At 35.4% G+C, this 23,888-nt stretch overlaps 1 protein-coding gene across 4 annotated transcripts in view; it reads left to right on the forward strand.

The window, feature by feature from the left end:
* The first annotated feature begins 219 nt into the window (after window positions 1-219).
* Window positions 220-23,888, forward strand: part of Sap130 (Sin3A-associated protein 130) — a 38,602-nt gene continuing 14,933 nt past the window's right edge. Inside the window, exons 1-2 of one of the 4 annotated variants that reach the window (XM_089092964.1) lie at window positions 317-354; window positions 23,174-23,323. The gene's annotated coding sequence lies outside the window, so the exon portion shown is untranslated. Of the gene's footprint in view, window positions 471-23,173; window positions 23,324-23,888 lie in introns of all 4 variants that reach the window. The other 3 variants (XM_089092963.1, XM_089092961.1, XM_089092962.1) reach the window with 3 other exon arrangements.

The raw sequence follows: 23,888 nt of genomic DNA on the forward strand, positions 1-23,888 counted from the left end.
AAAACCGATTAAGTACATTATCTCAAAATATACTGCATTTTAGCGAAATCTAATGGCAAATTTCAATTCCTCGATGTGTTTTTTGCATATATCATTTTTCCCCAGCAGTTTTCATTCATAATCGGATTCAGGAGACGGTTTGAACCAGAAAATTTGGAAAATGTGACTTAGACGGTTTTTGCATAACGCTAGTGAAATAAGAGACAACCAAGCCAGTAGGTCTGTAGCCCACAGAGTGAAGCAAAAGGAAAAGGACTAAATAGTATCAACTGAAAAGACCGCCTGCTGTGAAATAGAAGAAGAAGAAAGATTTGAAGTAGCTAGCTTATCTGGTTAGACATATCTTGGCTGCCTGTGAGTCTATATCCTTGCTTGGTCTATTTTAGTTTCATCAAGTCATCATTTAAGGAAGGATATTGTAAAATTGTGGATAGCCCAAGGGGCCTCTGCTGTCTGGGGCAGTAGCCTAAGTGAGTTAAATGAATGGTACTTTCAGGAACCTTTTTAGAGCTTAAAATATGCCCTGCGAATGTCTTATGACATATATACCTCCATCTCTTCCCTTTAAAAGTGCACTAACCTGTAATGAGCTCAGATCAACTTTATGGTGACCTAGGCAATAGCTTACTTCTATAAATACATCTTAAGTGGGCTATAGGGTCCTGACCCTTGATGAACTTTCAAATTTTCCATTCTGCTTTAGCTACTTTTGGCTATCTTAGAAAGAGGTTAGGTTAGGAAAGTGAAACTTTTAGGGATGGGTGTACATGCTAAAGTATGTCCTCCATGCCTTTTTTTATGCTCTTTCACAATTCAATAATTGCTTCTGTTGCAAATTGCATCTTGAGCCCTCAAAGGGGTAAATTTCTACCAAATCATATTATTGACTTATGCATAAAGTGAATATACCACTTGATGCCTTTTTTTATGCTGATTGCAAACATAGTAATCATTTCTATTAGAAATGAATTTTCAGCCCCCTCCCCCTATGTATGCCGGTAAATTTCTACCAAATCATATTATTGACAGTCAATATATACAAAATCATATTATTGAGTTAGGACTAAAGTGAATACACCATTTGATGCTTTTTTATGCTGATTACAAATATAATAAGCATTTCTATTGGAAATGAATTTCAGCCCCCCCCCCCTATATATGCCAATTCAGGGTTAGGTTAGGTTAGGTTGGGTTAGGTATAGCCTATATAGGGGGGGGGGCTGAAATTCATTTCCGATAGAAATGCTTATTAAATTCGTAATCAGCATAAAAAGCAGCATTGAATGGTGTATTCACTTTAGTCCTAACTCAATAATATGATTTCGTATATATTGACCTTATTGACTTATGCATAAAGTGAATATACCGCTTGATGCCTTTTTTATGCTGATTACAAATATAGTAATCATTTCTATCAGAAATGAATTTCAGCCCCCCCCCTAAATATGCCAATTTAGTGTATATATTTCTACAACCTAACCCTGAATTGGCATATATAGGAGGGGGGGCTGAAATTCATTTTCCATATAAATTATTATTATATTTGTAATCAGCATAAAAAAGTCATCAAATGGTGTATTCACTTTATTCCTAACTCAATAATATGATTTGGTAGAAATTTACCTGTATGCCAATTCAGGGTAGGCTACATATTTCTACAACCTAACCCTGACTTGGCATATATAGGGGGGGGGGCTGAAATTCATTTTCGATAGAAATGATTATTATATTTGTAATCAGCATAAAAAAAGGCATCAAATGGTGTATTCACTTTATTCCTAACTCAATAATATGATTTGGTAGAAATTTACCCTCAAAGGGGCCCTGAAGGTCTTTTATATGAATTATGAAAGAGCATAAAAAAAACATCAAATGATGTTTTCACTTTCATCCTAGCTAAATTATATGGTCCACTGCAAAGTTACCATGAAGTTTACCCACCCCCACCCCCCTAATGTGCAAATATAAACCCTGAATTTGAATATACCCTGAATTGTTGACAGCAAAATTTTAAATTGCAAAATTCAGTGCTATTTTTGTCAACAGCATATGAAATACTTAAAATGCTAGGAAAACAGTTTATATTGAGTAGCCCAATAAATGATGTTTGAATTTTTGTAAATAAGTATTTTTAGAATGCATAACTTTTGAACAACTTATTTATAAACTAGTGATATGTTTTTAACAACTTTTCAATAACTGAATTACTGTTGATAACTTCTTTGTATGGTTACAAAAATATAATACCTTTGGCGCCCCTTTAAGGGCTCAAGATGCAATTTGCAACAGAAGCAATTATTAGATTATGAAAGAGCATAAAAAAGGCATCAAATGATGTTTTTACTTTCATCGTAGCTAAACTGTTGTGCCACCTGCAAATTTACCAAAAAATGCATAAAAAATTTGTTTATACCCATTTTGTTAGATTTTTACAAGTCAGACAAACATATTTTTTTTTTTGGGGGGGGGGATGCAAACTTGCATCAGTACTTGCTGAACCACTCACATATTTGTTGAATCTTTGTCTCTTGTCTGGTGTATATTGTTCAGCTTGGAAAAAAGCAACCATTAGGCTTTTGTACAAGAATGGTTCTCAGTCCCATTTTAAAAATTACAGACCAATTTCTAATATATATATATTTTCCCGTATAATGGAAAATGTTCTGGTAAGCAGAATCCATGTACATTTTGAGGAAAATAACTTGTGGCATTCAGCTCCGCATGGGTTATATAAATAGTGTTTTTGTAACACAACTTCTGGAGGTGATAAAGGATTTTCAATTGATGGTGAATAATGGTATTTGGTTTGATTGTATTTATATTGACTTTTCCAAAGCATTTGACAAAATTTCCATCCCACTGCTGATGAAGAAATGTCAACTATTTGGTATCAATCCACAAACTGGAGCATGGATAATGGATTATCTTGCAAATAGAAACCAAGAGGTTGCAGTAGGCAATGCTTTGTTGTCACATATGTCTGTTGTAAGTGGAGTTCCTCAAGGCAGTTTAGTTGATTTCCTCTTGAGCTGGTACTCTTCTGCCTTTTTATCAATGATTTGCTGTGTGTTGTTAAAAATTCAACCTTAAAAATGTTCACAGATGATGTGTAAGTTTATAGGTCAGTCATGAATGAACAAGAAATTCCTTTACATCAGGAGGATTTGGATGCTCTGCTCTGGTGGTGTACAGTAAACTCTATGTTCATTGACAAAACTGGTACTGGTGCATTATGCAGGCACTGCTATATACTGTATGTGGAATGTCAAACAGGAAATGCTACAGTCAGACAGGAGAGACAGATACCCAGTACTAAAACAGTTGTTAGAGTGGAATTGATCTACAATGAATGTTGAAATTACAATTTAGGATTTGCCAAAGACAGAAAAAGAGGCAGTTGATTTTTTAAAGTATAAGGGGTTATTGCCCAAGACAAAAGAGTACAAAAATGGACACAACATGACTTCATACTTGTATGAGAAGCGTATTGGACAATATTGGATGTGTTGTGTTTGGCAATGTAAGCTAAAAGTTGGTTTTCCTAACCTAACATTCCACATGCAGTATATAGCAGTGCCTGCATAATGCACTTGTACCACAAAACTAAGTACAATGCTGTGCACTATTTTCATAGACTCCCTCAACATTACTATTACTTTGTTGATGATAAATAAATTTCGAGCATGGAGTATGTTCAAGACCTTGGGCTTTGCTTTGAATTGTGTCTCAAATTTGATAAACATATATCAGATATCACCCACAGGGTGAATTACAATTATTGCATCTAAAGCATACATTTTCTAACTTTAATCTTTGTTCATTGATTTCACTTTATTAATCCGCTGTACATCCAATACTTGAGTATTGCTCATCAGTATGGTATTCCCTCAATAAGAGAGAGAAAAGGTTGAGAAAGTGCAATGTAGGGCCACCATACCTATACCTCACCTGAGACATCTACCATACCACCAGAGAATGCAGAGACTACAGTTGCCTAGTCTTCAGTTCTGACATGGTAGATCTGACCTAATAAATACATTCCACATTGTTAGGAACATTGGTAATACCACTCTAACTTGCTTCTTCACTTTTACAGAATACAGTAGTACCCATCCACATCAACACAAAATATACCCACCATGTTCATTGAAAAGATTAGGTCAAAACTCTTTATCTAGCTGAGTGTGAAGGACTTGGAACATACTTCCATTGGAAACAGTTGTGACTATCATGGTTCAGTCTTTTGAAAGTAGTTTAGCTTCTGCAGATTTCCATACTAGGTTTTATCATGATCCGTTTTGAGAATATTTTTTTATTTTTTTGTATTAGTTGTTTTTGTGACCTGTGTGTTTTCATAGTGTGTTATTTTCATGGAGTTGTATATATTATGTTGTCATAGAGTGTGCTTCAGCACTGTCATAAATTATTGTAATGTTTGGTGTAACAAGCTTGGTAAAGCTTACCACATTTTGGAATTAATAAATAAATAAATTATGTGACCCTTTTCAACTTACACAATCCAGTGTTTTTAAGAAATTTTCCTGTTTTGGCTCTCTAAATGGCTGTCAGTGTCTAGTTAGCTAGTTATAGTTGTGTTTCTAGGTCATATGCATAGAGTATGCATAGAGTTGAGGCTGCCAATTTCATTAGACTTGACTGGTGAATCAGGGAGCAAATTCTAATCATCTACAGCTCAAAAAGTCTACTCTGGGTTTACTTAAAGCTGTGGGTTTGATCAATTTTTGGGGGTAGGCTTTTAGTGCTTTGAAATTTTTGCAGGCTGAAAGTATTTTTCAAAGCTGCATTTTTCAATTTATATTCATTTTATATATCTGTATATTTGGTCCCCTCACCCGTGTCTCAACTTCAGGGAGAGTAGTTTTAGTTTTAGGAGTTGATCCTTGTAGCTCACCAGCTTTGTTTTATGCTGCTGGATTTTTTTTATTTGAACAGTCTGTTTGGTAGTATGGTCCCCATATAATGTTGCCAAATTCAATAGTAGACTTCACAAGTCGTTTTTAAAGCTTCAGAAATATCTGGTTGTCAAGGTCTTTAAAACTCTGCCTGATTAGTTTTATTAATTGTAGCCTAATGTTTTTGTGATGATGGTTTTTGTGTATTCATGGAACTTTAATTGAGAGTCAGGGATGATGCCAAGATCTCTTTTAGATTCTAAAGAGTTAAGGGTATCCTTAAGTGTGTCTTATTCTTTCTTGTTATTTATTGAGTTCATAAATGTCTTTTTTTTCCTATGCAGATTACTTTGGACTTGCTTGGGTTGAAATTCAGACATAGGTTCTGTAGACTAGTTGTTAGCCTGCCAATATCACTTTGAAGAATAGTAGTGTCTGTTCAGGTTTTTTTTGTCAATACTGTTGCAAACAGATGCTAAGTCACCCAGGCACAGTGAGAGAGAGAGAAAAAAAAACATACACAAAGACAATGTCAGACACACAAACACACAGAGTCATACACACAAAAACTCAAAGACAGACACAGAGACATGCAAACAGACGCTCAGTCACATAGGCACACTGGGAGAGAGACAAAAAACCACACAAAAACACGAAGTCAGACACACAAACACAGTCAGACAGGCACAGTGAGAAAGAGAAAAAAACACACAAAAGCACATAGTCCAACACACAAACACACAGAATGAGGTGCACAAAACACAAAGACGGACACATAGACATGCAAACAGACGCTCAGTCACACAGACACTGTGGGAGAGAGACTAAAAACATGGACAAAAAACAAAGTTAGACACACAAACACACACAGTGAGACAGATAAAAATACAAAGACAGACACAGAGTCATGCAAACAAGCGCTCAGTCAAACAGGGACAGTGGGGGAGAGACAAGAAATACACACAAAAACACAAAGTCAGACACAAACACAGAGTCAGACAGACACAGAGTCATGCAAACAGATGCTCCGTCACACAGGCACTGTGGGAGAGAGACACAAAAACAAACACAAAATAAGACATACAAACACACAGAATCAGACACACAAAAACACATATACAGACAGAGAGACATGCAAGCAGACGCTCATTTGCACAGACACGGTGGGAGAGAGACAAGAAACACAGTCAGACACACATAAATTCAATGACAGGCAGAGAGACATGCAAACAGACGCTCAGTCACACTGGCACAGTGAAAGAGAGACAAAAAACACACAGAGAGACATGCAAACAGATGCTCAGCTACACTGGTATGAGAGAGGTAAAAAAACAAACAAAAAGACAAAGTCCAACACACAAAAACACAAAGACAGAAACAGAGAAATGCAAACACATGCGCAGTCACACAAGCATGATGGGAGAGAGACAAAAAACCCAAACAAAAACACAAAGTCAGACATACAAGCACACACAGTCAGACACACAAAAATACAAAGACAGACACAGGGACATGCAAACAAATGCTCAGTCACACAAGACTGATGGGAGACACACAAAAAACACAAAATCAGACACAAACACACAGTCAGGCACACTAAAACAAAAAGAGAGACACAGAGACATGCAAAGAGACACTCAGTCACACAGGCACAATTGGAGAGAGACAAAAAATACAAAAACAAAAAGTCAGACACACAAAAACAGAGACATGCAAACAGACACCAAGACACACAAGCATAATGTGAGAGAGACAAAAACACGCTTCAGATCACAAAGTCAGACACACAAACCTACAGAGTCAGACACACAAAAACCCAAAGACAGACACAGAGACATGCAAACAGGCGCTCAGTCACGCAAGCATGGTGGGAGAGAGACAAAAAACACAAAGTCAGACACACAAAAGTACAAAGACAGACACAGAGACATGCAAACAGACGCTCAGTCAAACAGGCACGCTGGGAAAGAGAAAAAAAAAACAATCAAAAACTCAAAGTCAGAGGCACAGACACACAGAGTCAGACACTCAAAAAGACAAAGACAGTCACACAAAAACACAAAGACATCCAAACAGACGCTCAGTCACACAAGACCAGTGGGAGGGACCCAAAAAACACAGTCAGACACACAAAAACAAAAAGACATGCAAAGAGACATTCAGTCACACAATCACGATGGACAAGAGACAAAAACACAAAGACAGTCTCAGAGACATGCAGACAGACGTTCAGTCACACAGGCACAGTGGGAGAGAGACAAAAACACAAAATCAGACACAAATACACAGAGTTAGACACATAAAAACACAAAGACAGACACAGAGACATGCAAACAAAAGCTCAGTCACACAAGCACAGTGGGAGAGAGATAAAAACACAAAGTCAGACACACAAACCCACAGAGTCAGACCCACAAAAACACACAATACAGATACAGAAACATGCAAACAGACGCCCTGTCACAGAGGCATTCTGAGAGAGAGAGAGAGAAAAAACACAAAGTCAGATACAAACACACAGAGTCAGATGCACAAAAACACAAAGACAGACACAGAGACATGCAAACAGATGCTCAGTCACACAGGCATGGTGGGAGAGAGACAAAATACACACTCAAAAAATCAAAGTCTGAGACACAAACACACAGAGCAAGACACAAAAACACTAAGACAGACACAGTGAAATGCAAACAGGCGCTCAGTCACACAAGACTGTTGAGAGAGAGACAAAAAAAAACACACAAAAAACTCAAAGTCAGACACACAAAGTCACAAAGACAAACACAGAGACATGTAGACAGACGTTCAGTCACATAGGCGCAGTGGGAGAAAGACAATAGACAGGGACAAAAACACGAAGTCGTACACATAAACACACAGATTAAGATACACAAAACACAATGACAGACACAGAGACAGGCAAACAGGCGCTCAATCACACAGGCATGGTGGGAGATAGACAAAAAACACACACAAACACAAAGTCAGATGCACAAACACAAATACCAAGAGTCAGCCGCACAAAAACACAGAAAGACACATAGACATGCAAACAGATGCTCAGTCAGGCAGGCACGGTGAGGGGAAGAGAGAGAGAGGGAAAACAGACACACAGACACAATAACAAACAGAGTCAGACTCACAAAAACAGAAAGACAGACACAGCGAAATACAAACACATGCTCAGTCACACAAGCATGGTAGGAGAGAGACAAAAAACACATACAAAAACACAATGTCAAACACATAAACACACTCAGTCAGACACACAAAAATAGACACAGAGATATGCAAACAGATGCTCAGTCACACAGGCACACTGGGATAGAGAAAAAAACACACACAAAGACAGACACAGAGACATGTAAACACATGCTCAGTTGCACAAGCACAGTGGGAGAGACAGAAACACTCTGTCTTTGTCTTTTTGTGTGTCTAAATCTGTGTGTTTGTGTATCTGACTTTGTATTTTTGTGTGTGTTTTTGTGTCTTTCCCATCATGCCTGTTTGGCTGAGCATCTGTTTTCATATAACTGCGTTTGTCTTTGTGCTTTTGTGTGTCTGACTCTGTGTGTTTGTGTGTCTGACTTTGTGTTTTTTTTTCTTTCCCCTGCCCTGCCTGTGTGATTGAGCATCTGTTTGCATTTCTTTGTGCTTTTGGGTGTCTGACTATGTTTTTGTGTGTTTGTGTGTCTGACTTTGTGTTTTGTGACTTTGTGTTTTTGCCTCTGTGACTTAGCGCTTTTTTGCACGTCTTTGTGTCTGTCTTTGTGTTTTTGTGTATCTGACTCAGTGTGTTTATGTGTCTGACATTGTGTTGTTATGTGGGTTTTTGTCTCTCTCCCACCGTGCTTGTGTGACTGAACGTCTGTTGTATGTCTCTGTGTCTGTCTTTGTATTTTTTTTGTCTGACTTTGTGTTTTTGTCTCTCTCTCACCGTGCTTACGTGACTGAGTGTGTGTTTGAATTTCTCTGTTTCTGTCTTTGTGTTTTTTGTGTGCCTGTTCTGTGGGTTTGTATATCTGACTTTTTGTTTTTTTGTGTGTGTTTTTTTTCTATCTCATCTACAGTGCCTGAGTGACTAAGCATCTATTTGCATGTCTCTGTTTCTGTCTTTTTGTTTTTGTGTGTCTGAATCTGTGTGTTTGTGTGTCTGACTTTGTTTTTTGTGTGTGTTTTTTTCTCTATCCCATCGTGCCTGTGTGACTAAGCATCTTTTTGCATGTTTCTGTTTCTGTCTTTTTGTTATTGTGTGTCTGAATCTGTGTGTTTGTGTGTCTGACTGCCTTTTTTGTTTCACTCCCATTGTGCTGGTGTGATTGAGTGTCTGTTTACACGTATCTGTGCCCGTCTTTGTGTTCCTGTGTGTGTTTTTTTTTTCTCTCTCATCTTTTCTGTGTGACTGAGCATCTGTTTGCATGTCTCTGTGTCTGTCGTAGTGTTTTTGTTAGTCTAACTCTGTGTATTTGTGTGTTTAACTTTGTGTTTTTTGTCTCTCTCCCAACGTGCTTGTATGACTGAGCGTCTGTTTGTTGTCTCTGTGTCTGTCTTAGTGGTTTTGTGTGTCTGACTCTATGTTTCTCTGTGCTTTTTTGTCTGAATTTGTGTTTTTATGTGTTTTTTTTTCTATCTTCCAGCGTGCCTGTATGACTAAATGTTTGTATACATGTCTCTGTGTCTGTCTTTGTGTTTTTGTGTGCCTGCCTCTACGTTTTTGTGTGTCTGACTTTGTGTTTTTGTGTGTGTGTATTATGTCTCTTTCCCATCGTGCCTGTGTGATTGAGCGTCTGTTTACACGTCTCTGTGTCTGTCTTTGTGTTTTTGTCTACTCTGTGTCTTTGTGTGTCTGACATTTTTTTTTTTTTATTGTGTTTTTGTCTCTCTCTCACCTTGCCTGTGTGACTGAGCGTTGTTTTGCATGTCTCTGTGTCTGTCAAAGTTTTTTTTATTAGTATGAATCTGTGTATTTGTGTGCTTAACATTGTGCTTTTTGTGTGTTTTTTGTCTCTCTCCCACCGTGCTTGTATGAGTGAACGTCTGTTTGTATGTCTCTGTGTCTATCTTTCTGGTTTTGTGTGTCGGACTCAGTGTGTTTCTGTGCTTGTGTGTATGACTTTGTGTTTTTTCTGTCGATCTCCCAGCGTGCGTGTGTGACTGAGCATCTGTTTGCATGCCTCTGTGTCTGTCTTTTGGCTTTTTTGGGTCTGACTCTGTGTGTTTGTGTGTCTGACTGTTTTTTATGTGTATTTTTGTCCCTCTCCCTCCGTGCTTCAGTAACTGAGAGTCTGTTTGCATGTGTCTATGTCTGTCTATATGTTTTTGTGTGTCTGATTCTGTGTTTGTGTGTCTGACTCTGTGTTTGTGTGTGTTTGTGTTCTGTTTGCATGGCTCTGTGTCTGTCTGTGTGTTTGTGTGTCTGACTTTGTGTTTTCGTGTGTTTTCTTTGTCTCTCGCCCACTGTGCCTATGTGACTGAGCTTCTGTTTGCATGCCTCTGTGTTTTGTGTGGGTTTTTGTCTCTATTTCACCATGCCTGTGTGACTGACCGTCTGTTTGTATTGCTCTGTGTCTGTCTGTGTTTTGTGTGTCTAACTCTGTGTGTTTGTGTGTCTGAATTTATGTTTTTATTGGTGTTTTTCTCTCTTTCCCACCTTGCTTGTCTGACTGAGCGTCTGTTTGCATGTCTCTGTGTCTGACTATGTGTTTTTGTGTCTGACTTGGTGTGTTTGTGTCTGTTTTTTGTCTCTCCCCCACCGTGCCTATGTGACTGACCTTCTGTTTGCATGCCTCTGTGTCTGTCTATATATTTTTGTATGTCTGACTCTTGTGTTTTGTGTGGGTTTTTGTCTCTCTTTCACCATGCCTGTGTGATTGACCGTCTGTTTGCATTGCTCTGTGTCTGTCTGTGTTTTTGTGTGTCTAACTCTGTGTGTTTGTGTGTCTGAATTTATGTTTTTATTGGTGTTTTTCTCTCTCTCCCACCCTGCTTGTTTGACTGAGCGTCTGTTTGCATGTCTCTGTGTCTGACTATGTGTTTGTGTGTCTGACTTTGTGTTTTTGTGTGTGTTTTTTGTCTCTCTACCATCGTGCCTGTGTGCCTGAGCGTCTGTTTGCACGTCTCTATGTCTGTTTTTGTTTTTGTGTGTTTGATTCTGTGTGTTTGCGTGTTTTAGTTTGTCTTTTGTGTGTGTGTGTGTGTTTTGTCTCTCTCCCACCGTGGTTGTGTGACTGAGCATCTGTTTGCACGTCTCTGTTGTGTCTTTGTGTTTTTGTGTGTCTGATTCTGTGTTTTTGTGTGTGTTTTTTGTCTCTCTCTCTCTCACCGTGTTTACGTGACTGAGCGACTGCTTGCATGTCTGCCTTTGTATTTTTGTGTGTCTGACTCTGTGTGTTAGTGTGTCTGAGTTTGTTATGTGTGTGTTTGCGTGTTTTGTCTCTCTCCCACCGTGCCTGTGTGACTTAGCGTCAATTTGCACGTCTCTGTTCTGTCTTTGTGCCTTGTGTGTCTGATTCTGTGTTTTTGTTTGTCTGACTTCGTGTTTGTGTGTGTGTTTTTTGCCTCTCTCCCACCGTACCTGACTTTGTGTTTTTGTCTCTCTCTCACACCGTACTTGTGTGACTGAGTGTTGGTTTGCATTTCTCTGTATCCGTCTTCATGTTTTTTTGTCTCTGACTCTGTGTGTTTGTATCTGGCTGTGTTTTTTGTCTCTCACCCATCGTGCCTGTGTGACTTAGCATGAGTTTGCATGTCCCTGTGTTCGTGTTTTGTGTGTTTGTGGGCCTGCCTTTGTGTTTTTGTGTGTGTTTTGTCCCTCCCACCGTGCCTGTGACTGAGCATGTGTTTGCATGTATATCTGTCTTTGTGTTTTTATGGGTCTGACTCTGTGTGATTGTGTGTTTGTGTGGTAGACTTTGTGTTTTTGTGTTTGGTTTTTGTCTCTCCCATCGCACCCTTGCGTCTGAGCGTCTGTTGCATGCATCTGTGTATGTCTTTGTGTTTTTGTGTGTCTGACCTTGTGTTGTTTTGTCACTCCCACCGTGCCTGTGTGACTGAGCGCCTGTTTGCATGTCTCTGTGTCTGTATTTGTATTTTTGTGTGCCTGACTGTGTGTGTTTGTGTCTGACTTTGTGTTTGTGTGTGTGTGTTATTTGTTCTCCCACCGTACCTGTGTGACTGAGCTTCTGTTTGCATGTCTCTGTGTCCGTTTTTGTGTGTTTGTTTTGTCTCATTTGCTAGCGAGTAAACGTTTTTTGTTCCTGGTTACTCTCCTTATAGTAAGAAATTTAATATTTATGACCGATATTGAAACGAAAGCCAAAAAAGGGTCTGCTCTCCTTAGTTAGCGCTTTTTAGTTGCTAGCAAGAAAGCGTTCATTATTCCTGGTTGCCCTGCTTGTAGTAGGAATTTAGAAATTTATGACCCATCTTAAATCGAATGCATAAAAGTGTCTGTTTTTTCTTCATTTGCGTGTTTCATTTACTAACGAGAAAACGTGTTGTGAAGTTGATTTTTTTTTCTTTTTATTACTATTGTAAGTAACGAGACTTCTTCTGAATAAAGCGTAATACTTAAGGCTCATCCAAAATGTGATTTTGCTAATACCAAGATTTAAATTAATATAATGTAGCAAGCAGGTGCGTCTAATAGAGCACTAGAAACGAGGCATTCTTATTAAAACCTCTCAGAAATATGGCTTAAACATGGCTTAAATTTACCTTTAATAACAACCCTCCCCTCCCCCTTGAATTGGTAGCCAGGGTCCCCGCCTTTTTTTAATTCATGGGTTTTGCTTATATTTTATCCTTTATATGCTTTGTCACATTTTGGTTTTCTGTTTGTTGAGTTTTAATTAGTTTTTTCTATGATTTCATGATTTATAAGTTTTTTTTTATATTAATAAAACTTGTATGTACAACAAAAAGTCAGTGTCTTTTAGATTGTTTGTTCCAGGATGAATCGTCAATACGTCATCATTTAAGCAATGAAATATCTAAAGCCAATGCTATTTAACATCTCACTTATTCAATACTGATTACTGGAAAATTCAATAAACGTAACCTGTCAGTAGAAAGGGGGGTGTTACTCGTGACCCCACCACGTGGTTTATGGTTTTGTCAGTGAGAATGAAAAAACAGGAATTTTCTTAGATGAAAAAACACGAATTTTCTCACATTTATGTCTGTTTCTATGGACGGTTATGTGTGTTGATTGATTTATTTGATGCTTTTCATGGATGTCAACAGAAAATTATTGTTGTTTTATGGTTTTTGTCAGTGAGAATTTGAAAAACAGGAACTTTCTCACATTTATGTCTGTTTTTATGGTTTTTGTCAGTGAGAATGGAAAAACAGGAACTTTCTCACATTTAAGGATGACAACAGCAATTTATGTTCATGTTTTATGTCTGTTCGTTGTCAGTGAGAATGGACATGCTTGACGCGAATGTTATGAGATCGTTTGGCTAGCCTGGCCTGAGAACTTGATTTACATAATAGCTAGGGGAAATTATTGATTCACGAAGTGGGAATTAAGGAACATTAAGGCTTCTTTAATCTTAGGCCTGAGGGATAAACGTTCTTTAGGTCAGAGAGAAAAATTAATATTCTATTTTTAAATAGGGCTTCATCGATCTTTAGTGTCAGGAATTATAAATGAAATCACTTGTTATCTTGGAATTATGCGGGAGTCTAAAGAGATAGAAATTCTATTTTTAAATACGGCTTCACGGAGCTTTAAGTCGGAGAGATAAATTGATATTCTAACGAAACCATAATAGTTTAGCTAGGAACATTTATGAGATGAAGAGATTAACGTAGGAAAGGGTTTCCTAGAAATTTGAAATGTGAAAGCACAGAGATGCCAAAAAACAAAAGGAACACACATAAATTACTTTTAGGGGATTATTTGGGCGAAACGGTTTTAGACAGCTTATGGAATTATTTCGGCGAAACCGTTAGAGACGTTGATTTAAAAGATGATTTTAGAAGAGGTTTTGAGTGTGGTCGTTATAATACACAAGTTCCATTGAACAGTGTTGTGAGGTCCCCTACCACAACCCCAAAGGGCCCCGATCGCCCTACCCCAATCCAAAGGGTTCCAATCCCTATACCCCAATCCAGAAGGAACCCCCCGGTCCCCAAAGGTTCCCAGGGCTCCCACCCGGCCCCCAGACCCTCAAAGACCCACCCCGGGCCCCCCAAAGGCACATCGAGCTCCCAACAGACCACCGGGGTCCCAAAGGCCTTCACCCGGTCTCCAAATGTCCCCCAGGCTCTCAACCGGCCCCCAGAACCCCCAAAGGCCCTCCACCGGTCCCCAAAGGTCCCCCAGGCTTCCAAAGGGCCCCCACCCTCCCCTTCCACTCCCTCTCCTCCCCCTCCTCACCGTCCCCTCCCCCTCCCCCCAATCCCCCTCCCCTCCCCCTCCCCTCCCCTCCCCTCCTCCTCCCTTCCACCCCCCCCCCCCCTCCTCCCCTACCCTCCCCCTCCCCTCCTCCCCTCCCCATTTTTTTAATATTTTTTGTACATTGAGACACAGAAGGGCACCCTCCCCCAAGGGTCCCCCAAACACCCTCCCCGGGCCCCCCAAAGAGTCCCCTCTCCATTTTTTTAATACTTTTTTATGGCTTTATTATATCTTCTGAACAAGTTCCATTCATAATGTCATTCCTAAACCCAATTTCCAACCTCAAAGAGTCCCCCCCCCAATTCATAAATACTTTCTTGAATTTTTTAACATGGTATTTTTTTTAACTTTTTACGTATCTTAAAATGACATGAAATATGCTTACGGCTCTACCAATCGTACTCTGTGCTTGTTCATGGACACGACGCGGCTTTTCCACTGGTACTCTATGGCAGGTTATCGACACTACCGAGTTTATTGCATGCATTAAATCAGTATTTTTTACGCAGTGGAAGGATCAACACACAATTCATATCTGTAAAAAGTGAAGATGAATTATTCGACGAAAGTATGTGCACATGAAAAAATCATCGTCGTGTTGAACGCTGGCAAGGAGAAATACCTGAACTATGAAACGAGTGCAAGTGGAGATCTTTTTGGCAATGTATGCATACGTTGTCATGACAGTGAGGAGTTAAATTCCTTTGGTGTACCCAAGAATTTCCATCATGCAAGTGGTGGATATGCGAGAGTAACATTACCAGAGAAATTAGTAGTCAAAGAGAATGCCAACTTAAAAATAATAGTTGATGAAGAGGGACAACTTCTAGCTAATGGTTCTGGTAGCATGTTAGCCGTTGATAGATCTTATCGCAATTCTTCCGGTGTTAGCATTCGAATGAAAGCAAAAGGAAAAAGAAGACATACAAACAGTTGCATCAACATGGTAAATCATATCATGTCAATGTGCCAAAACTGCTATCTATGTAAAAATAATGTGACAATAGACAGTGAAATCGCAGGCAGAATAAAAAGGACATTAGCAGACAATATCATCAATGAATATAAAGATGAATTGACGGAAAGTGAAGCGCAAGTGTACTAATAATGTATAATAATGTATTTAACATATTTTTATATCAATATTCTACATGTCCTTATTTCATTAAAAATATCTTATGCATTATTTTGTTAAGAGTTCATTATTTTTAGGGTATGCTAGAACGTCAAACGTTCAGAATATCTATTAAAAAGGTCAGAGATGTAAGAACAAGAATTTTAGAGATAATAATACTACTAGCAGGCTCAATTTTTCATAGAAGATAGAAAAGTTCAAGTTCTCTTCTGAATTTTACCAAAGAACACAATTCAATTCTAATTTCACCAGAGAAAATAAAAAGCTTACTCTTCACTTTTAAGTTCACCAAGACATAAAAAATTTAAAGTTCTCTTCTAAATTTTTCCGTAGAAGATAGGAAAAGTTATACTATGATAGTGATTATTTTCAATGAAGATAAAAAGTTTCACTTTAATTCTAAATTTTCTTAAATTCAATTCAGACCTTTCCCAAAGAGTCAAATTTAAAGTTCTATTCCAAATATTTTCCCGGAACAAGAAAAGTCCCAAGACATGAAAAATTTAAAGTTCACTTCTAAATTTTTCAGTAGAAGATATGAAAAGTTATACTATGATTGTGATTATTTTCTATGAAGATAAAAAATTTCACTTTAATTCTAAATTTTCTTAAATTCAGTTCTGACCATTCTCAAAGAGATGAAAAAATTTGAATTTCTGTTCCAAATATTTCCCCAGAAGAAGAAAAGTTCAACTTCAATTCCGAATTTTCTCAATGAAAATGAAATAAGTTATTGATCATTTCTATTTTCCCAAAATAATATAGAATTTTCAACTTCAATTCAGATTTTTCTCAAAGAGATGAAAAAATTTAAAATGTTGTTCCAAATTTTTCTTAGAAGATAGAAAAGATCAAGTTCTAATCTGAATTTTACAAAAGAACACAATTCAATTCTAATTTCTACAGAGTAAATAAAAAGCTTCCACTTCAGTTTTAAGTTTACCAAGACATTAAAAAATTTAAAGTTCAGTTCTAAATTTTTCCTTAGAAGATAGGAATAGTTATACTGTGATTGTGATTATTTTCTATGAAGATAAAAAGTTTCACTTTAATTCTAAATTTTCTTAAATTCAGTTCCGACCTTTCTTAAAGAGATGAAAAAATTTAAAGTTCTGTTCAATATATTTTCTCGGAAGAAGAAAAGTTCTACTTCGATTCTGAATTTTCTCATTGAAAATGAAATAAGTTATTGATCAAATTCTATTTCCCCAAAATAATATAAAAATTTACCACTTCACTTCAGATTTTTCTCAAAGAGATGAAAAATTTAAAATACTATTCCAAATTTTTCATAGAAGATAGAAAAGTTTAAGTTCTCTTCTGAATTTTACCAACAAACACAATTCAATTCTAATTTCTCCAGAGAAAATAAAAAGCTTCCACTTCAGTTTTAAGTTCACCAAGACATAAAAAATTTAAAGTTCTGTTCTAAATTTTTCTGTAGAAGATAGGAAAAGTTATACTATGATAGTGATTATTTTCCATGAAGATAAAAAGTTTCACTTTAATTCTGAATTTTCTTAAATTCAGTTCCGACTTTTCACATAGAGATGAAACAAATTTAGTTATGTTCCAAATTTTTCATAGAATATTGGAAAAGTTATACTTTGATCGTGAATATTCAAGTTCTCTTCTGAATTTTACCAAAGAACACACTTCAATTCTAATTTCTCCAGAGAAAACAAAAATCTTCCACTTCAGTTCATTATTTCACAAAGACATAAAGAAATTTAAAGTTCAATTCTAATTTTTCTGTTGAAGATGGAAAAATTAATATCATAATTGTGAATATTTTCACGGAAGATAAAAAGTTCTAGTTCAATTTAAAATTTTTTCAACGAAGTCAAGGAAAGTTCAAGTTCTCTTCTGAATTTTCTCAATGAAAAAGAAAATTAGTCATTGATCATTTCTATTTTTTCCAAATAATATAAAAATTTTCCACTTTAGTTCAGATCTGTCTCGAAGAGATGAAAAATCTAAAATACTGTTCCAAATTTTCTCAACGAATCGAAGAAAAGTTCAAGTTCTCTTCGGAACTTTAGCAAAGAACACACTTCAATTCTAATTTCTCCAGAGAAAATAAAAATCTTCCACTTCAGTTCTTTATTTCACTTCAGTTACGCGCGCGTACGTAGGCTAACCTAGCCTAACCTAACTTAACCTAACCTAACTTAATCTAACCTAATCATACACCTAACTTTTTGCCTGTCTCTAACCTAACCTAAGCTAACCTAAGTGAAGCGTCCGTAGGCTAACCTAACCTAACTTAACCTAACCTGATCTAACGTAACTTAATCTAGCCTAACCTAACCATACTCGCCGGAAAAGGTTAGGTTAACTTATCATGAGCACTCCTGATAAGTTAACCTAACCTAACTTAAACATGTAGAAATGTTTCTATTTATTTATTAATATTTATTTATACTTAACCTAACCTATTGTTTTGGAGGTTAGATGAAAGAGTTTGAACGATTGTCTTTAATAATAGAACGAGTCACTCCTTTTCTAATTTAAAAATTTGATGGGTAAATCCATAAGACAAGGGAGCCAAAATTTAATTTAAAATTAGAATAGAACTTTAAATTTTTCATCTCTTTGAGAAAAAAAAACCACAAGTGTAGTGGAGCCTTTTTATTTTTTTGGAAAAATTAGAATAGAACTTTGAATTTTCTATGTGTTTTAGGAATTAAGAACTGAAGTGGAAGCTTTTTTTCATTTTCATTGGTAAAATTCAGAATTGAGCTAACTTTTTTACTTCTTTAAGAAAATTCAGAAGAGAACTTGAACATTTTGCACTTCTTCGAGAAAACTCAGAATTAAAGTGATGCTCCTTATCTTCATGTCGAATATTCAAATCAATATATAACTTTTTCTATCTTCTATGAAAAATTTGGAACAGAACTTTAAATTTTTATCTCTTTGCATAAAATCGGAAGTGAACTTAAGAAAATTAGAATTAAAGTGAAACTTTTTATCTTCACTGAAAAATAATCACAATCGCAGTATAACTTTTCCTATCTTCTAGAGAAAAATTTAGAAATGAACTTTAAATTTTTCATCTCTGAGAAAAATCAGAACTGAATTTAAGAAAAATTATAAATAAAGTGAAACTTTTGATCTTCATGGAAAACAATCACAGTCATAGTATTACTTTTTCTATCTTCCATCTAAAGATTTAGAATAGAACTTTAAGTTTCTTTATTTCTTTGGGGAACTTAAAAGTGAAGTGGAAGATTTTTTTTTTTTCTGGAGAAATTAGAATTGAAGTGTGTTCTTTTGTAAAGTTCAGAAGAGAACTTGAACTTTTATTCACTTCGTTGAGAAAAATTTAAATTGAACTAGAACTTTTTATCTTCCGTGAAAATATTCACAAGTATGATATTACTTTTTCTATCTTCCCCCGAAAAATTTAGAATTGAACTTTAAATTTCTTTATGTCTTTTGTGAAATAAAGAACTGAAGTGGTAGATTTTTATTTTCTCTGGTGAAATTAGAAATGAATTGTGTTCTTTAGTAAATTTCAGAAGAGAACTTGAACTTTTCTTCACTTTGTTGAGAAAATTTTAAGTTGAACTAGAACTATTTATCTTCCGGGAAAATATTCACAAGTATGGTATTACTTTTTCTATCTTCCACCGAAAAATTTAGAATTGAACTTTAAATTTAATTATGTCTTTGTTAAATAAAGAAATTAAGCGTAAGATTTTTTTTTTATATTTAGAAATTTTAATTTATTTGTTTTCTTTTTTAAAATTCATTATATAACATTAGCTTTTATTCAATTTATTGATAAAATTTACAATTGGACTAGAACTTTTTATCTTCCGTGAAAATATTCACAAGTATGGTATTAATTTTTCTATCTCCCACCGAAAAATTTAGAATTGAACTTTAAATTTCTGTATGTCTTTGTGAAATAAAGATCTGAAGTGTAAGATTTTTGTTTTCTCTGGAGAAATTAGAATTGAAGTGTGTGCTTTGTTTAGGTTCAGAAGAGAACTTGAACATTCCTTGACGTCGTTGAGAAAATTTTAAATTCAACTAGAACTTTTTATCTTCCGTGAAAATATTCACTAGTATGATATTACTTTTTTTATCTTCCACCGAAAAATTAGAATTCAACTTTAAATTTCTTTATGTCTTTGTGAAATAAAGAACTGAAGTGGACGATTTTTGTTTTCTCTGGAGAAATTAGAATTGAAGTGTGTTCTTTGGTAAAGTTCAGAAGAGAACTTGAACTTTTCTTCACTTCGTTGAGAAAATTTTAAATTGAACTAGAACTTTTTATCTTCCGTGAAAATATTCACAAGTATGTTATTACTTTTTCTATCTTCCAACGAAAAATTTTGAATTGAACTTTAAATTTCTTTATATCTTTGTGAAATAAAGAACTGAAGTGGAAGATTTTTATTTACTCCGGAGAAATTAGAATTGAATTGTGTTCTTTGATAATATTCCGAGGAGAACTTGAACTTTTTTATCTTCTGTGAAAAATTTGGAACAGTATTTTAAATTTTTCATCTCTTCGAGACAGATCTGAACTAAAGCGGAAAATTTTTATATTATATGGAAAAATAGAAATGATCAATGACTAATTTTTTTTTTCATTGAGAAAATACAGAAGAGAACTTGAACTCTCCTTGACTTCGCTGAGAAAATTTTAAATTGAACTAGAACTTTTTATCGTCCTTGAAAATATTCACAAGTATGATATTACTTTTTCCATCTCCCACCGAAAAATCATAATTGAACTTTAAATGTCTTTATGTCTATGTGAAATAGTGAACTGAAGTGGTGGATTTTCGTTTTCTCTAGAGTAATTAGAATTTAACTGTGTTCTTTGATAAAATTCAGAATAGGAGCTTGAACTTTTCTTAACTTAATCGGAAAAATTTTAAAGAGAGCTTGAACTTTATATCTTCCAGGAAAATATTCACAAGTATGGTATTACTTTTTCTATCTTCAACCGAAAAATTTAGAAATGAACTTTGAATTTCTTTATGTCTTTGTGAAATAAAGAACTGAAGTGGAAGATTTTTATTTTCTCTGGAGAAATTAGAATTGAAGTGTGTTCTTTGCTAAAATTACGACGAGAACTTGAACTTTTCTTCGCTTCGTTGAGAAAATTTGGAACAGTATTTTATATTTTTCATCTCTTCGAGACAGATCTGAACTAAAGTGGAAAATTTTTATATTATTTGGAAAAAAAAAATATGATCAATGACTAATTTCTTTTTCATTGAGAAAATTCAGAAGAGAACTTGAACTTTCCTTGACTTCGTTGAGAAAATTTTAAATTGAACTAGAACTTTTTATCTTCCGTGAAAATATTCACAAGTATGGTATTACTTTTTCCATCTTCCACCGAAAAATTAGAATTGAACTTTAAATTTCTTTATGTCTTTGTGAAATAATGAAATGAAGTGGAAGATTTTTGTTTTCTCTGTAGAAATTAGAACTGAAGTGTGTTCTTTGATAAAATTCAGAAGAGAACTTGAATATTCAAGATCAAAGTATAACTTTTCCAATATTATATTGAAAATTTTGAACATAACTTTAAATTTTTTTCATCTCTATGTGAAAATTCGGAACTGAATTTAAGAAAATTTAGAATTAAACTGAAACTTTTTATCTTCATGGAAAATAATCACTATCTTAGTATAACTTTTCCTATCTTCTACAGAAAAATTTAGAACAGAACTTTAAATTTTTTATGTCTTTGTGAACTTAAAACTGAAGTGAAATCTTTTTATCTTCTCTGCAGAAATTAGAATTGAATTGTGTTTGTTGGTAAAATTCAGAAGAGAACTTGAACTTTTCTATCTTCTATGAAAAATTTGGAATAGTATTTTAAATTTTTCATCTATTTGAGAAAAATCCGAAGTGAAGTGGAAAATTTTTATATTATTTGTGGAAATTGAATTGATCAATAACTTATTTCATTTTCAATGAGAAAATTCAGAATCGATGTTGAACTTTTCTTCTTCCGAGAAAATATATTGAACAGAACTTTAAATTTTGTCATCTCTTTGAGAAAGGTCGGAACTGAATTTAAGAAAATTTAGAATTAAAGTGAAACTTTTTATCTTCATAGAAAATAATCACAATCAAAGTATAACTATTCTTATCTTCTAAGGAAAAATTTAGAACTGAACTTTAAATTTTTTAATGTCTTGGTAAACTTAAAGCTGAAGTGGAAGCTTTTTATTTCCTCTGGAGAAATTAGAATTGAATTGTGTTCTTTGGTAGAATTCAGATTAGAACTTGATCTTTTCTATCTTCTAAGAAAAATTTGGAAAAATATTTTAAATTTTTTCATCTCTTTGAGAAAAATCTTAATTGAAGTGGAAAATTTTATTTTATTTTGGGAAAATAGAATTGATCAATAACTTATTTCATTTTCATTGAGAAAATTCGGAATCAAAGTTGAACTTTTCTTCTTCTGGGGAAATATTTGGAACAGAACTTTAAATTTTTTCATCTCTTTGAGAATGGTCAGAATTGAATTTAAGAAAATTTAGAATTAAAGTGAAATTTTTTATCTTCATAGAAAATAATCACAATCATAGTATAACTTTTCCTATCTTCTACGGAAAAATTTAGAAGTGAACTTTAGATTTTTTATGTCTTGGGACTTTTCTTGTTCCGGGAAAATATTTGTAATAGAACTTTAAATTTGACTCTTTGAGAAAGGTCGGAATTGAATTTAAGAAAATTTAGAATAAAAGTGAAACTTTTTATCTTCATGGAAAATAATCACTATCATAGTATAACTTTTCCTATCTTCTACGGAAAAATTTAGAAGTGAACTTTAAATTTGTTATGTCTTGGTGAACTTAAAAGTGAAGAGTAAGCTTTTTATTTTCTCTGGTGAAATTAGAATTGAATTGTGTTCTTTGGTAAAATTCAGAAGAGAACTTGAACTTTTCTATCTTCTATGAAAAATTGAGCCTGCTAGTAGTATCATTATCTCTAAAATTATTTTTCTTACATCTCTGACCTTTTTAATAGATATTCTGAACGTTTGACGTTCTAGCATACCCTAAAAATAATGAACACTTAACAAAATAATGCATAAGATATTTTTAATGAAATAAGGACATGTAGAATATTGATATAAAAATACGTTAAATACATTATTATACATTATTAGTACACTTGCGCTTCACTTTCCGTCAATTCATCTTTATATTCATTGATGATATTGTCTGCTAATGTCCTTTTTATTCTGCCTGCGATTTCACTGTCTATTGTCACATTATTTTTACATAGATAGCAGTTTTGGCACATTGACATGATATGATTTATGATGTTGATGCAGCTGTATGCTTGTCTTCTTTTTCCTTTTGCTTTCATTCGAATGCTAACACCGGAAGAATTGCGATAAGATCTATCAACGGCTAACATGCTACCAGAACCATTAGCTAGAAGTTGTCACTCTTCATCAAATATTATTTTTAAGTTGTCATTCTCTTTGACTACTAATTTCTCTGGTAATGTTACTCTCGCATATCCACCACTTGCATGATGGAAATTCTTGGGTACACCAAAGGAATTTAACTCCTCACTGTCATGACAACGTATGCATACATTGCCAATAAGATCTCCACTTGCACTCGTTTCAAATTTCAGGTATTTATCCTTGTCAGCGTTCAACACGACAATGATTTTTTCATGTGCACAGACTTTCGTCGAATAATTCATCTTCACTTTTTACAGATATGAATTGTGTGTTGATCCTTCCACTGCGTAAAAAATACTGATTTAATGCATGCAATAAACTCGGTAGTGTCGATAACCTGCCATAAAGTACCAGTGGAAAAGCCGCGTCGTGTCCATGAACAAGCACAGAATACGATTGGTAGAGCCGTAAGCATATTTCATGTCATTTTAAGATACGTAAAAAGTTAAAAAAATACCATGTTAAAAAATTCAAGAAAGTATTTACGAATTGGGGAGGGGACTCTTTGAGGTTGGAAAATGGGTTTAGGAATTAAATTATGAATGGATCTTGTTCATAAAAGATATAATAAAGCCATAAAAAAGTATTAAAAAAATGGAGAGGGGACTCTTTGGGGGGCCCGGGGAGGGTGTTTGGGGGACCCTTGGGGGAGGGTGCCCTTCTGTGTCTCAATGTACAAAAAAATATTAAAAAAATGGGGAGGGGAGGGTAGGGGAGGAGGGGGGGAGGGGAGGAGGAGGGGGGAGGAGACGGTGAGGAGGGCGGAGGAGAGGGAGAGGAAGGGGAGGGTGGGGGCCCTTTGAAAGCCTGGGGGACCTTTGGGGACCGGTGGAGGGCCTTTGGGGGTCCTGGGGGCCGGTTGAGAGCCTGGGGGACATTTGGAGACCGGTTGAAGGCCTTTGGGACCCCGGTGGTCTTTTGGGAGCTCAATGTGCCTTTGGGGGGCCCGGGATGGGTCTTTGAGGGTCTGGG

This window comes from Artemia sp. Qi Xiang Cuo, chromosome 8, assembly GCF_049724085.1.
Source record: "Artemia sp. Qi Xiang Cuo chromosome 8, ASM4972408v1, whole genome shotgun sequence".
In the NCBI taxonomy this organism is placed as follows: Eukaryota; Metazoa; Arthropoda; class Branchiopoda; order Anostraca; family Artemiidae; genus Artemia; species Artemia sp. Qi Xiang Cuo.